Below are 11342 nucleotides of genomic sequence, written 5' to 3'. Positions count from 1 at the left end.
CCATCCCGATGACGGATAGATATACTCTGGGCCCTCTCGGTGGAATGTCGTCTAATTTCTTGCAAGCATATGAATAAGTTCATAAGAGACCACATACCACGGTACGAGTAAAGAGTACTTGTCAGGAGACGAGGTTGAACAAGGTATAGAGTGATACCGATGATCAAACCTCGGACAAGTAAAATATCGCGTGACAAAGGGAATTGGTATCGTATGTGAATGGTTCATTCGATCACTGAAGTCATCGTTGAATATGTGGGAGCCATTATGGATCTCCAGATCCCGCTATTGGTTATTGGTCGGAGTGAGTACTCAACCATGTCCGCATAGTTCGCGAACCGTAGGGTGACACACTTAAGGTTTGATGTTGAAATGGTAGAACTTGAATATGGAATGGAGTTCGAATATTTGTTCGGAGTCCCGGATGAGATCCCGGACATCACGAGGAGTTCCAGAATGGTCCGGAGAATAAGATTCATATATAGGAAGTCATATTCCAAGTTTGGAAATGATCCGATGCATTTATGGCAGGTTCTAGAAGGTTCTAGAAAAGTCCGGAAGAAATCACCATGGAAAGTAGAGTCCCGGAGGGACTCCACCTTGCATGGCCAGCCAACCCTAAAGGGGAGGAGTCCAAGGTGGACTCCCCAAGGGTGGCCGGCCAACCCCCCTCATGGAAGGGGGGAATCCCACCCCAAGTGGGATTCCCACCTTGGGTAGGTTTCCCTACACATGGAAGGTTTTTGGTTCGGGTCTTATTCGAAGACTTGTAGTCCAACACTTGGGGCTTCCACCTATATAATGAGGGGCATAGGAGAGGGGGTAGACCACTACAAGCCCATATCTTGGCCGCACCCCTAGGTGGCCAGCCACCCCCTCTCCCAAACCCTAGCCGCCCCCTCTCTCCTCCTCTTCTCCCGCACGCTTAGCGAAGCTCCGCCGGAGATCTCCACCGCCACCATGCCGTCGTGCTGCCGGATTCAAGGAGGAGCTACTACTTCCGCTGCCCGCTGGAACGGGGAGAAGGACGTCGTCTTCATCAACACCGAACGTGTGACCGAGTACGGAGGTGCTGCCCGATCGTGGCACCGTGATCAAGATCTTCTACGCGCTTTTGCAAGCGGCAAGTGATCGTCTACCGCAGCAATAAGAGCCTACTCTTATAGGCTTTGGAAATCTTCAAGGGTTAGTCTTGATCATCCCCTCGTTGCTCCCGTCTTCTAGATTGCATCTTGGCTTGGATTGCGTTCTCGCGGTAGGAAATTTTTTATATTCTATGCAACGTTATCCTACAGTGGTATCAGAGTCGTTTCTATGCATAGATGGTTGCACGAGTAGAACACAATGGTTTTGTGGGCATTGATGCTCTTGTTATCTTTAGTTTGAGTACTTTGCATCTTTGTGGCATAGTGGGATGAAGCGGCTCGGACTAACTTTACATGACCGCGTTCATGAGACTTGTTCCTCGTACGACATGCAACTTGTATTGCATAAGAGGCTTTGCGGGTGTCTGTCTCTCCTACTATAGTGAAGATTCAATTTACTCTTCTATTGACAACACTAGTATCACCGTTGTGGTTCATGTTCGTAGGTTGATTAGATCTTACTCGAAAACCCTAAACCACGTAAAATATGCAAACCAAATTAGAGACGTCTAACTTGTTTTTGCAGGGTTTGGTGATGTGATATGGCCATAATGTGATGATGAATATGTATGAGATGATCATTATTGTATTGTGGCAACCGGCAGGAGCCTTATGGTTGTCTTTAAATTTCATGTTGAGTAGTATTTCAAAGTAGTTGTAATAGTTGCTACATGAGGTGAACAACCATGAAGACGGCGCCATGAACCTTGACGCTACGCCGACGATGATGGAGATCATGCCCGTTGATGATGGAGATCATGTCCGTGCTTTGGAGATGAAGATCAAAGGCGCAAAGACAAAAGGGCCATATCATATCACATATGAACTGCATGTGATATTAATCCTTTATGCATCTTATTTTGCTTAGATTGCGACGGTAGCATTATAAGATGATCCCTCACGTTAATATCAAGATAATAAAGTGTTCTCCCCTCGTATGCACCGTTGCATTGTTCGTCGTTTTGAAGCATCTCGTGATGATCGGGTGTGATAAACTCAACATACAACGGGTGTAAGCCATGTTGCACACGCGGAATACTTGGGTTTGCTTGACGAGCCTAGCATGTACAGACATGGCCTCGGGACAACGGAAACCGAAAGGTTGAACACGAGTCATATGGATGATATGATCAACATGTTGATGTTCACCATTGAAGCTACATCATCTCACGTGATGATCGGTTGTGGTGTAGTGAATTTGGATCGTGTACCACTTAACAACTATGAGGGATGTTGTATTAAGTGGGAGTTCATTAGTAATTAGATTAAAACATGAACTAATTATCATAAACATAGTCTGAGTAGTATTTTGAATTAATTTTGTAGTATTGGCATCCGTTTTTCTACCATGCGCTAGTCTTGTTATTGAGATAGAAATACTGTTAAAATCTGACAAGAAACTTTACGGATTGGTACCGTATTGTTAAAAGAATCAAGAATTGATTAAGTCCTATTGCAAACTTTTAGTAAACCTCACATTGTTGATTCAAAGAGCTATGGTTTCAATTAGTACCTAAAGTTATCTTGTCTCCGTGAAACTTGAAGTTCAAATCAGTTTGAAAAGTAAGGAGCTGAAAATTTAGTTTTCAGAAATAATCAAGGTATGAGATATATGTGATATCTAAGACCTTATTGCAAGATGATAGAATATAATTTGGTGAGACTACATAAACTCATAAGATTTATGGGAATGTACGAAGGTTGAAGACGCAAGGCGTCCCAATCCTCCAACTATTGGGGCACTAACGATATTCGCATATCCATGAAGTGATTGTCCTTAGTATGCACCGTTGCTATGACTCGTCGTTTCAAAGCATCACGTGATGATCGGATGTTATAGATTCTACGTGTGCATACAACGGGTGCAAGCCAGATTTGCACATGCGAATACCAAGGTTAAAACTTTATGAGCCTAGCATGTACAGACATGGTCTCAGAAAGTCATCATGATACAATGGATAAAATTATGAGTGAAATTGTTCATCATATTACAAGGTTACTAATAGTGAAATCCGGAACACTTGTCATATGATGATCAACTTCAAAGTAAGAACCTCAAGGTTATTGGTATTTGACCAACAAACCGAGAAGTTATTGAAGTTGATGTGTTTTTCTGAATAATGAGGAAAGCTAAAAGAGAAACTACAAAAGATTATTGGCAGAAAGAAAGAAAAGACTAGAATGTCTAGCTCAGGTGTATATAAATGATATACATGTTATGGTTATATTCCTAGTTAGGTCACACTATGAAATTCTTGGGTATTAGTACTATATTGGTTGGTATGAAGTGTCATACAAAACAACGCAATACAAGAATACAATGGCCTAAGTGACTGACAATGAACATGATAGGAATGCACGTCTAGAACAAAATAAAGTGTTATTATGTTCATCGTTAGTATTCTATCTAGCCCTTAGAATTTATAATAAAGAACTTAATAATTGTTATTTTGCTCTGGTCAAATGAAAACAATGAGTTGTTTAAATTATGACATTACTCCATGTACGATGGATAAGTTATTATAAATCTTAATGGTGAAAAACACATACATAACACTGACGCTAAAATGCCATAAGGCAAATGATTTGAATTCCACTTATTTGTGGAACCGCCATTTAGGTCATGATAGAAAGGAACGCATGAAGGAACTCCATGCAAATGGATTTTTGGAGTCATTTGATTTTTGAATCATTTGGCGCTTGCAAATCTTTTCTAAAGAGAATGACTAAAATACCGTTTATAGGCCAAGAGTTGAACGGGCAACTAACTTAGTGAAAACATACATGATGATGTATGTGGTTCACTGGACATAGTTGTGTGCGGGAGATTCTTCTACTTCATGAAAACTTCAAACAATGAATTGAATATATATATGTGGATATATTCGATAAGGAAGAAGTTTGAAACATTTGAATAGATTCAAATAAATTTCAGTATGAAGTGGAAATCATCGTAATAGAAAAGTCAAATATCTATGATTGGATCATGGTGGAAATATTTGAATTACGAGTTTTAGCGAACATCTAAGAGAGTTATGAAGTTGTTCTACAACTCACGTTTCTTGGATTATCATAGTGATGATGAAGTATCCAAAAGACGTATCCAAACCTTGTTGGATCAATGATGAGATAAAATATTGATGCCATTATATTTTTGTGGATTATGCTTTAGTGACTACCGCTTTTACACTTAATAGAGCATCATCATGATCCGTTGAAATGACACCATACGAGTTATGGCATGGGTATGAATCCTAATAGTCTTTTCTTAAAATTTTGGTATGCATAGCATAAGTAAATAAGTTTACAACCAAAATCGGATGAATGTCTTTGTTGGTTATTCCAGAGAATTGATTGGGAATTCTTCCCACTATGTAGACAAAGACAAAAGTGTTTGTCAATGTTTCTTATTTCCAAGAAATTGTTTCTAGCGAAGTATTTGAGTGGGAGGACAATAGAACTTGATAAGGTTTATGAACCTGAGCATAATGATCAGAGTAGCGTAGCATCGAAATTGGTTCCGGAAGCGGCCACGACGATCATGGCTCCCATGACTACAAAGTGTTTTAGCCATGGAGATCGAAGTACATATTGAACCTTGTAGGTATGATTTACTTTGTGATCAAATAAATGATTTGTGGACAAAGGATTGATTTTGAACAATGATAAACCAACTACAAATAAAGAAGTTATGATGGGCCCTGACTCCGTTAAAATGGCTATACGCCATGAAATCCAAGATAGATGAATACTTTTTGAAAGTAAATGAATCTATAAAATTGATGGACTTGGATGAAATATCCTTGAAGAAGCTTGATTTGTCGAAAAGTTGTTTACGACAAAGTTCAAAGAGTTGACTACGATAAGATTAGATCTTCCATAGCAATGCTTATAGTCTATGTGGATTATTCTAGAAATCACTACATATTTCTTTTATGAGATATGCTAGTAGGATGGAAAAATACATTACTTAACAGAAGTATGTATTAAAGGTGTATACAAGATACAACAAATAGTTTTGCTAGTCCGTGGAATACTAGATAGATATACGAACTTCAATTGGATGAAGTGAGTATTACAGAATTGGAATCTTCACCGGATGAAATAGTCAAAGAGTTTTTGATTTCATTAGAGATGATGAAGAGGCTTGCATTTGCAAGAAATTAAGTGGGAGCGCTGAAACATATTTATAATACTTATGTAGATGACATATAGTTGGTTATAAATGATGTAATTATATACTTGATTTAAAAAGGTTTCATTGAGAAATTAACTTCAATGAAAGGATATGGACTAAAACATATCTAGTGTCAAGATCTATGAAGATAGATTGAAACACAAAATAAGTTTAAGTCAAAGTACATAGAATGGATATTGAAATAGTTCAATATAGAAATATTAAGAAAATGTTCTTGTCATGTGAAGTTTTAACAAGACTTGAGTGTATCTGACACTCAATGAGTAAAAACACATGAGTGATTATAGATCACGGATAATATGTACACAATCAGATGTCCTGTGCTCTAAAAACTGTTATGAGCATGTACCAGAATGATTCATGTGATGATCATTGAAAAATAGTAAGAATATTCTTGAGTACTTGAGAAGAACCAAGGATATATATATAGTTTTGTATGGAGAAATGACAAAACAAATCGCTGTAAGGTGTTGCACCGATATTGGTTTTGTCACATATAAAATATAATTTAAATCTCAAATTTGACTAAGTGTTGTTTAAAAGGTAGCACAATGAGTTAGAAGTTGTCTATGTTAGATTTAGAAGAGTTCTAAATATTGTGACGGATTCTACAAACGAAAGGCAGAGTATGTTATTGTTTTGACAATGACTGAGGATGTTAAGTCAACAAGTTCTTTGAGAACTTGGTGTAGTTCCGATAGTGTCAGAACTTTGAAGCTATATTGTGTGTGACAATATTAGCGACATATTTCAGACCGCGGAATTAAGGTTCCACCAGAAGACCAAACATATTTAATGCCGACTCATTTAGAAATGAGTGATGCGTTGAGACGCAAATGAATTACAAAATACATACGGTTCTGAGCATGTCAGATCCGTTGACTAAAGCTCTCCCTAGGGCAAAGCATGACCAACACCAGAATGCCATGGGTGTTAGGTATATTACAATGTAATCTAGATTATTGACTCTAGTGCAAGTGGGAGACTGAAGGAGATATGCCCAAGAGGCAATAATAAAAGTGGTTATTATATATCTTTATGTTTATGATAAATGTTTATATGTCATGCTATAATTGTATTAACCGAAACACTAGTACATGTGTGATATGTAGACAACAAAGAGTCCCTAGTATGCCTCTTAACTAGCTTGTTGATTAATGGATGATTAGTTTCATAATCATGAACATTGGATGTTATTAATAACAAGGTTATGTCATTGTATGAATGATGTAATGGACACACCCAATTAAGCGTAGCATAAGATCACGTCATTAAGTTATTTGCTATAAGCTTTCGATACATAGTTACCTAGTCCTTATGACCATGAGATCATGTAAATCACTTATGCCGGGAAGGTACTTTGATTACACCAAACGCCACTGCGTAAATGGGTGGTTATAAAGGTGGGATTAAGTATCCGGAAAGTATGAGTTGAGGCATATGGATCAACAGTGGGATTTGTCCATCCCGATGACGGATAGATATACTCTGGGCCCTCTCGGTGGAATGTCGTCTAATTTCTTGCAAGCATATGAATAAGTTCATAAGAGACCACATACCACGGTACGAGTAAAGAGTACTTGTCAGGAGACGAGGTTGAACAAGGTATAGAGTGATACCGATGATCAAACCTCGGACAAGTAAAATATCGCGTGACAAAGGGAATTGGTATCGTATGTGAATGGTTCATTCGATCACTGAAGTCATCGTTGAATATGTGGGAGCCATTATGGATCTCCAGATCCCGCTATTGGTTATTGGTCGGAGTGAGTACTCAACCATGTCCGCATAGTTCGCGAACCGTAGGGTGACACACTTAAGGTTTGATGTTGAAATGGTAGAACTTGAATATGGAATGGAGTTCGAATATTTGTTCGGAGTCCCGGATGAGATCCCGGACATCACGGGGAGTTCCGGAATGGTCCGGAGAATAAGATTCATATATAGGAAGTCATATTCCAAGTTTGGAAATGATCCGATGCATTTATGGCAGGTTCTAGAAGGTTCTAGAAAAGTCCGGAAGAAATCACCATGGAAAGTAGAGTCCCGGAGGGACTCCACCTTGCATGGCCAGCCAACCCTAAAGGGGAGGAGTCCAAGGTGGACTCCCCAAGGGTGGCCGGCCAACCCCCCTCATGGAAGGGGGGAATCCCACCCCAAGTGGGATTCCCACCTTGGGTAGGTTTCCCTACACATGGAAGGTTTTTGGTTCGGGTCTTATTCGAAGACTTGTAGTCCAACACTTGGGGCTTCCACCTATATAATGAGGGGCATAGGAGAGGGGGTAGACCACTACAAGCCCATAGCTTGGCCGCACCCCTAGGTGGCCGGCCACCCCCTCTCCCAAACCCTAGCCGCCCCCTCTCTCCTCCTCTTCTCCCGCACGCTTAGCGAAGCTCCGCCGAAGATCTCCACCACCACCGCCACCATGCCGTCGTGCTGCCGGATTCAAGGAGGAGCTACTACTTCCGCTGCCCGCTGGAACGGGGAGAAGGACGTCGTCTTCATCAACACCGAACGTGTGACCGAGTACGGAGGTGCTGCCCGATCGCGGCATCGTGATTAAGATCTTCTACGCGTTTTTGCAAGCGGCAAGTGATCGTCTACCGCAGCAATAAGAGTCTACTCTTATAGGCTTTGGAAATCTTCAAGGGTTAGTCTTGATCATCCCCTTGTTGCTCCCGTCTTCTAGATTGCATCTTGGCTTGGATTGCGTTCTCGCGGTAGGAAATTTTTTGTTTTCTATGCAACGTTATCCTACAATACGTTGGAGACGTATCAATCACCATGGAAGGTGGAGTCCCGGATGGACTCCACCAACCCTAACAAGCCAACCAAGAGGGAAGGTGGAGTCCATGGTGGACTCCACCACCTTGGCCGGCCAAGGAAGAAGGAAAGGGGGGGAGTCCCACTTCCCCTAGGTTTCACCCTTTGGTAAGTTTTTGAGTTGGAATCTTATTCGAATCTTTGGGCTAACCCTTGGGGTTCCACCTACATAATGAGGGAGAGAGGGAGGGGGCCGGCCACCACACCAGCCGCACCACCTAAGGGCACCAAGGTCGGCGCCCCTCTCCCCAAACCCTAGCTGACCTCCCTCCTCCCAATTCTCCCGTAGCGCTTAGGCGAAGCCCTGCCGGAGATCTCCACCACCACCGACACCACGTCGTCGTGCTGTCGAGATTCTGATGAGGATCTATTGCATCCACTGCCCGCTGGAACAGGGAGAAGGACGTCATCATCAACACCGAACGTGTGACCGAGTACGGAGGTGCTGCCCGACTGTGGCACCGTCAAGATCTTCTACGCGCTTTTGAAAGCGGCAAGTGATCGACTATATCAACAACGAGATCTAATCTCGTAGGCTTTGGAATCTTCGAGGGTTAGTCTCATGATCTTCTCGTTGCTGCCATCTACTAGATTGGATCTTGGTTTGTTATTCGTTCTTGGGGTAGGAATTTTTTTGTTTTCTATGCTATGAATCCCATCAGCCGTACCCGCAAGAACCGGCAGCATGCACGCACGCGGAATTGAGCAAAGCACAAGCAGGTGTGTAATTAATTAATCTGGAAGCAACGGGAAATTGCTGCTCTGCCGCCGCTCATCTTGGGGTAGGCAGAGAGACACGAACCGACTTCAACCTTTTTCGGTAGCCCGACACGTAGCCACGTCCGTGGCAAGACAGAGGCCAACCAAGCCAAGACACCTCGAGCAAGCACAACTCCCCAATTCCCTGGAAGCTTAAACTACTCATAGTAAAATAGGCAGTAACATGCCCACGCTCAAAATCATGATAGTAAACGAAGGAAGAGATTAGAATGGTACTAACTATTATAACATCACACTGATTAAAATAAGATAAGTCTATAACATAATAATTTAAGTTTGCATTTTTCGAAATGGAGGCTTAACCCACTTGATGCATGAAACTTTTTATTGCCTTATTAAAAAATACAAGTCTTGGAGTAGATTACATCACGATTACATTAGGTCGATACAACCATCTAAAGAAACTAGAAAACGGGATATAACATTGCATTAACATTGCTTTACCATGTTATTCTAAGATTAAAACGTCAGCTTCACTGGCTATATAAATCCCAAGCATCCATCTCCATTTGGTTACACCCAGTAACTAAATCCTCTCGCTTCTCCATTGGTTGTAGGAAGGACCACATACGGATCCAATGAGTAACCAACGATATTACCTGCATAAAAGAAGTAGATTTTGTATTGTTAAAGATGTAATCATTTGGTATGTAATGGCCCAAAGTAAACCACAGATACCCACTCGAATTTGTACTTTATCTTTCTTCTCAACACCCACTAACCTGTTTCCAAACAAATTTGTAATGTTGACAGGTGAAATAATATTAAAGGCCATGTAAACAATTCTCCACACAATTTTTGCAATCAGACAAGATATAAAAAGGTGTTGTATTGATTCATCTTGAGCACAAAAACAACACTTTTTACTACCTTTCCAATTCCTCTTAGCTAAATTATCTTTGGTAAGTAATACCTTACGATGGAAGAATCACATGAAAGATCCTAATCTTTAGTGGCACATTCATCTTCCAAATGTATCTAGGCAAAAATCTGACGTGATCATTAATAAGATCAAGATGTAAAGATTTAACAGTGAACAAACCGTACATTGTTAGCTTCCCAGCAAAATCATCTGGTTGTGATGTTAGATTGACATCCATCAAACGACAGGTAAGATGAAGCCATCTTTCTGCTCTTGTTTCTGTAAGCGCCCACCTAAAGCCTACGTTCAACGACACTTGTGACATAACATGAGCAACGAAAACTTGTTTATGATGAACTATGCTTTACAAGGTTAGATATGGTTGTGCTAACGGTTTGTCCCCTAACCATGAATCTTCCAAAAATGAGTATGTTCATTGTTTCCTGCTCTGAAGGACCCTCTATCGAAGAACCCATCTTTTACTTTCATTAGCCCTCGCCAAAAGGGGGAAATTGTAGGCTTTGACTTTACTTGAGATAACACTTCAGAATGTACATACTTATTTCGTATGAGCTCTTGCCATACACATTGTTCTGTTAAGAGTTTACCTATGTTCACCAGACAGGGGGCGCACTACTTGTCCTCTTTTTCCCTTCGTGGCTCCCCTCGCGATATTCTTTGGCCCACGGTCCTTCTCTCGGTGAAAAACTGATCAGGTATTTTTCCTTCGATTTTTTAGGTATTTAGAAGGTCCGTGAAATAATAAAATACGAGAAAAGAGGTTTTCTGCTCCCAGAAATTAAATACCGATGAAAGGGACTTTGTAGGAAAGTCCCGTAAATCATCTAAAAATGCATAAATAATGATGTATGATGGCAAATATCAATTAAAAGTAATCATATATGTAACAATATTGATGATGTAAAGTACACGTATCAAAGGGCTGGCGCAAAAAGCTCAATATTATAGAATCCTCAAATTAAAAGTCAGCCCAACGAGGTTTCACGAGGCCGGCTAGAGTGATGTTCATAATTGTTGACGTGGCCCAGCTTCCTGCACAGCTCGGCCTAGTGCGCCAAACTAGGCGGGCCCAGCTTAAGATTTTGGGCCGGTCCACCTATAGATTTTGGGCCAACCTAGCTAAAGATTTTGGACCGGACTTCTTCTCTTACCTAGAAGGCCCATCTAACTAATGGGCCAGCCTTTTAACTACCAGACAAACAACATTAATGGGCTAGAATATTCGTCTTAACGGGCTGGCCCATAAGTACACCGGCCCTTTTAGTGGGCCGCCCATCTAAACCATCCATTTGGGTCGACCCTTTTAGCTCTTTGATTAGTCAAAGCAAGGCATTCGTCTCGGATCATCTGCTTAGTGGGCCGGTCCATTTAACACATGTTGACTGTTTAAGGCTAGACATACGGTCTGGCTTGCGTACTAAATGGACCAACCCATACATTAATTTGACTGGTCAAACCGAGCCAGTGGGCCTTGCCCAATTAGTGGTTGGGCTGGCCCAGCCTTCCTTAT

Source organism: Lolium perenne, chromosome 3 (assembly GCF_019359855.2).
Source record: "Lolium perenne isolate Kyuss_39 chromosome 3, Kyuss_2.0, whole genome shotgun sequence".
NCBI classification, from domain to species: domain Eukaryota; kingdom Viridiplantae; phylum Streptophyta; class Magnoliopsida; order Poales; family Poaceae; genus Lolium; species Lolium perenne.
This window is presented reverse-complemented; position numbering follows the sequence as displayed.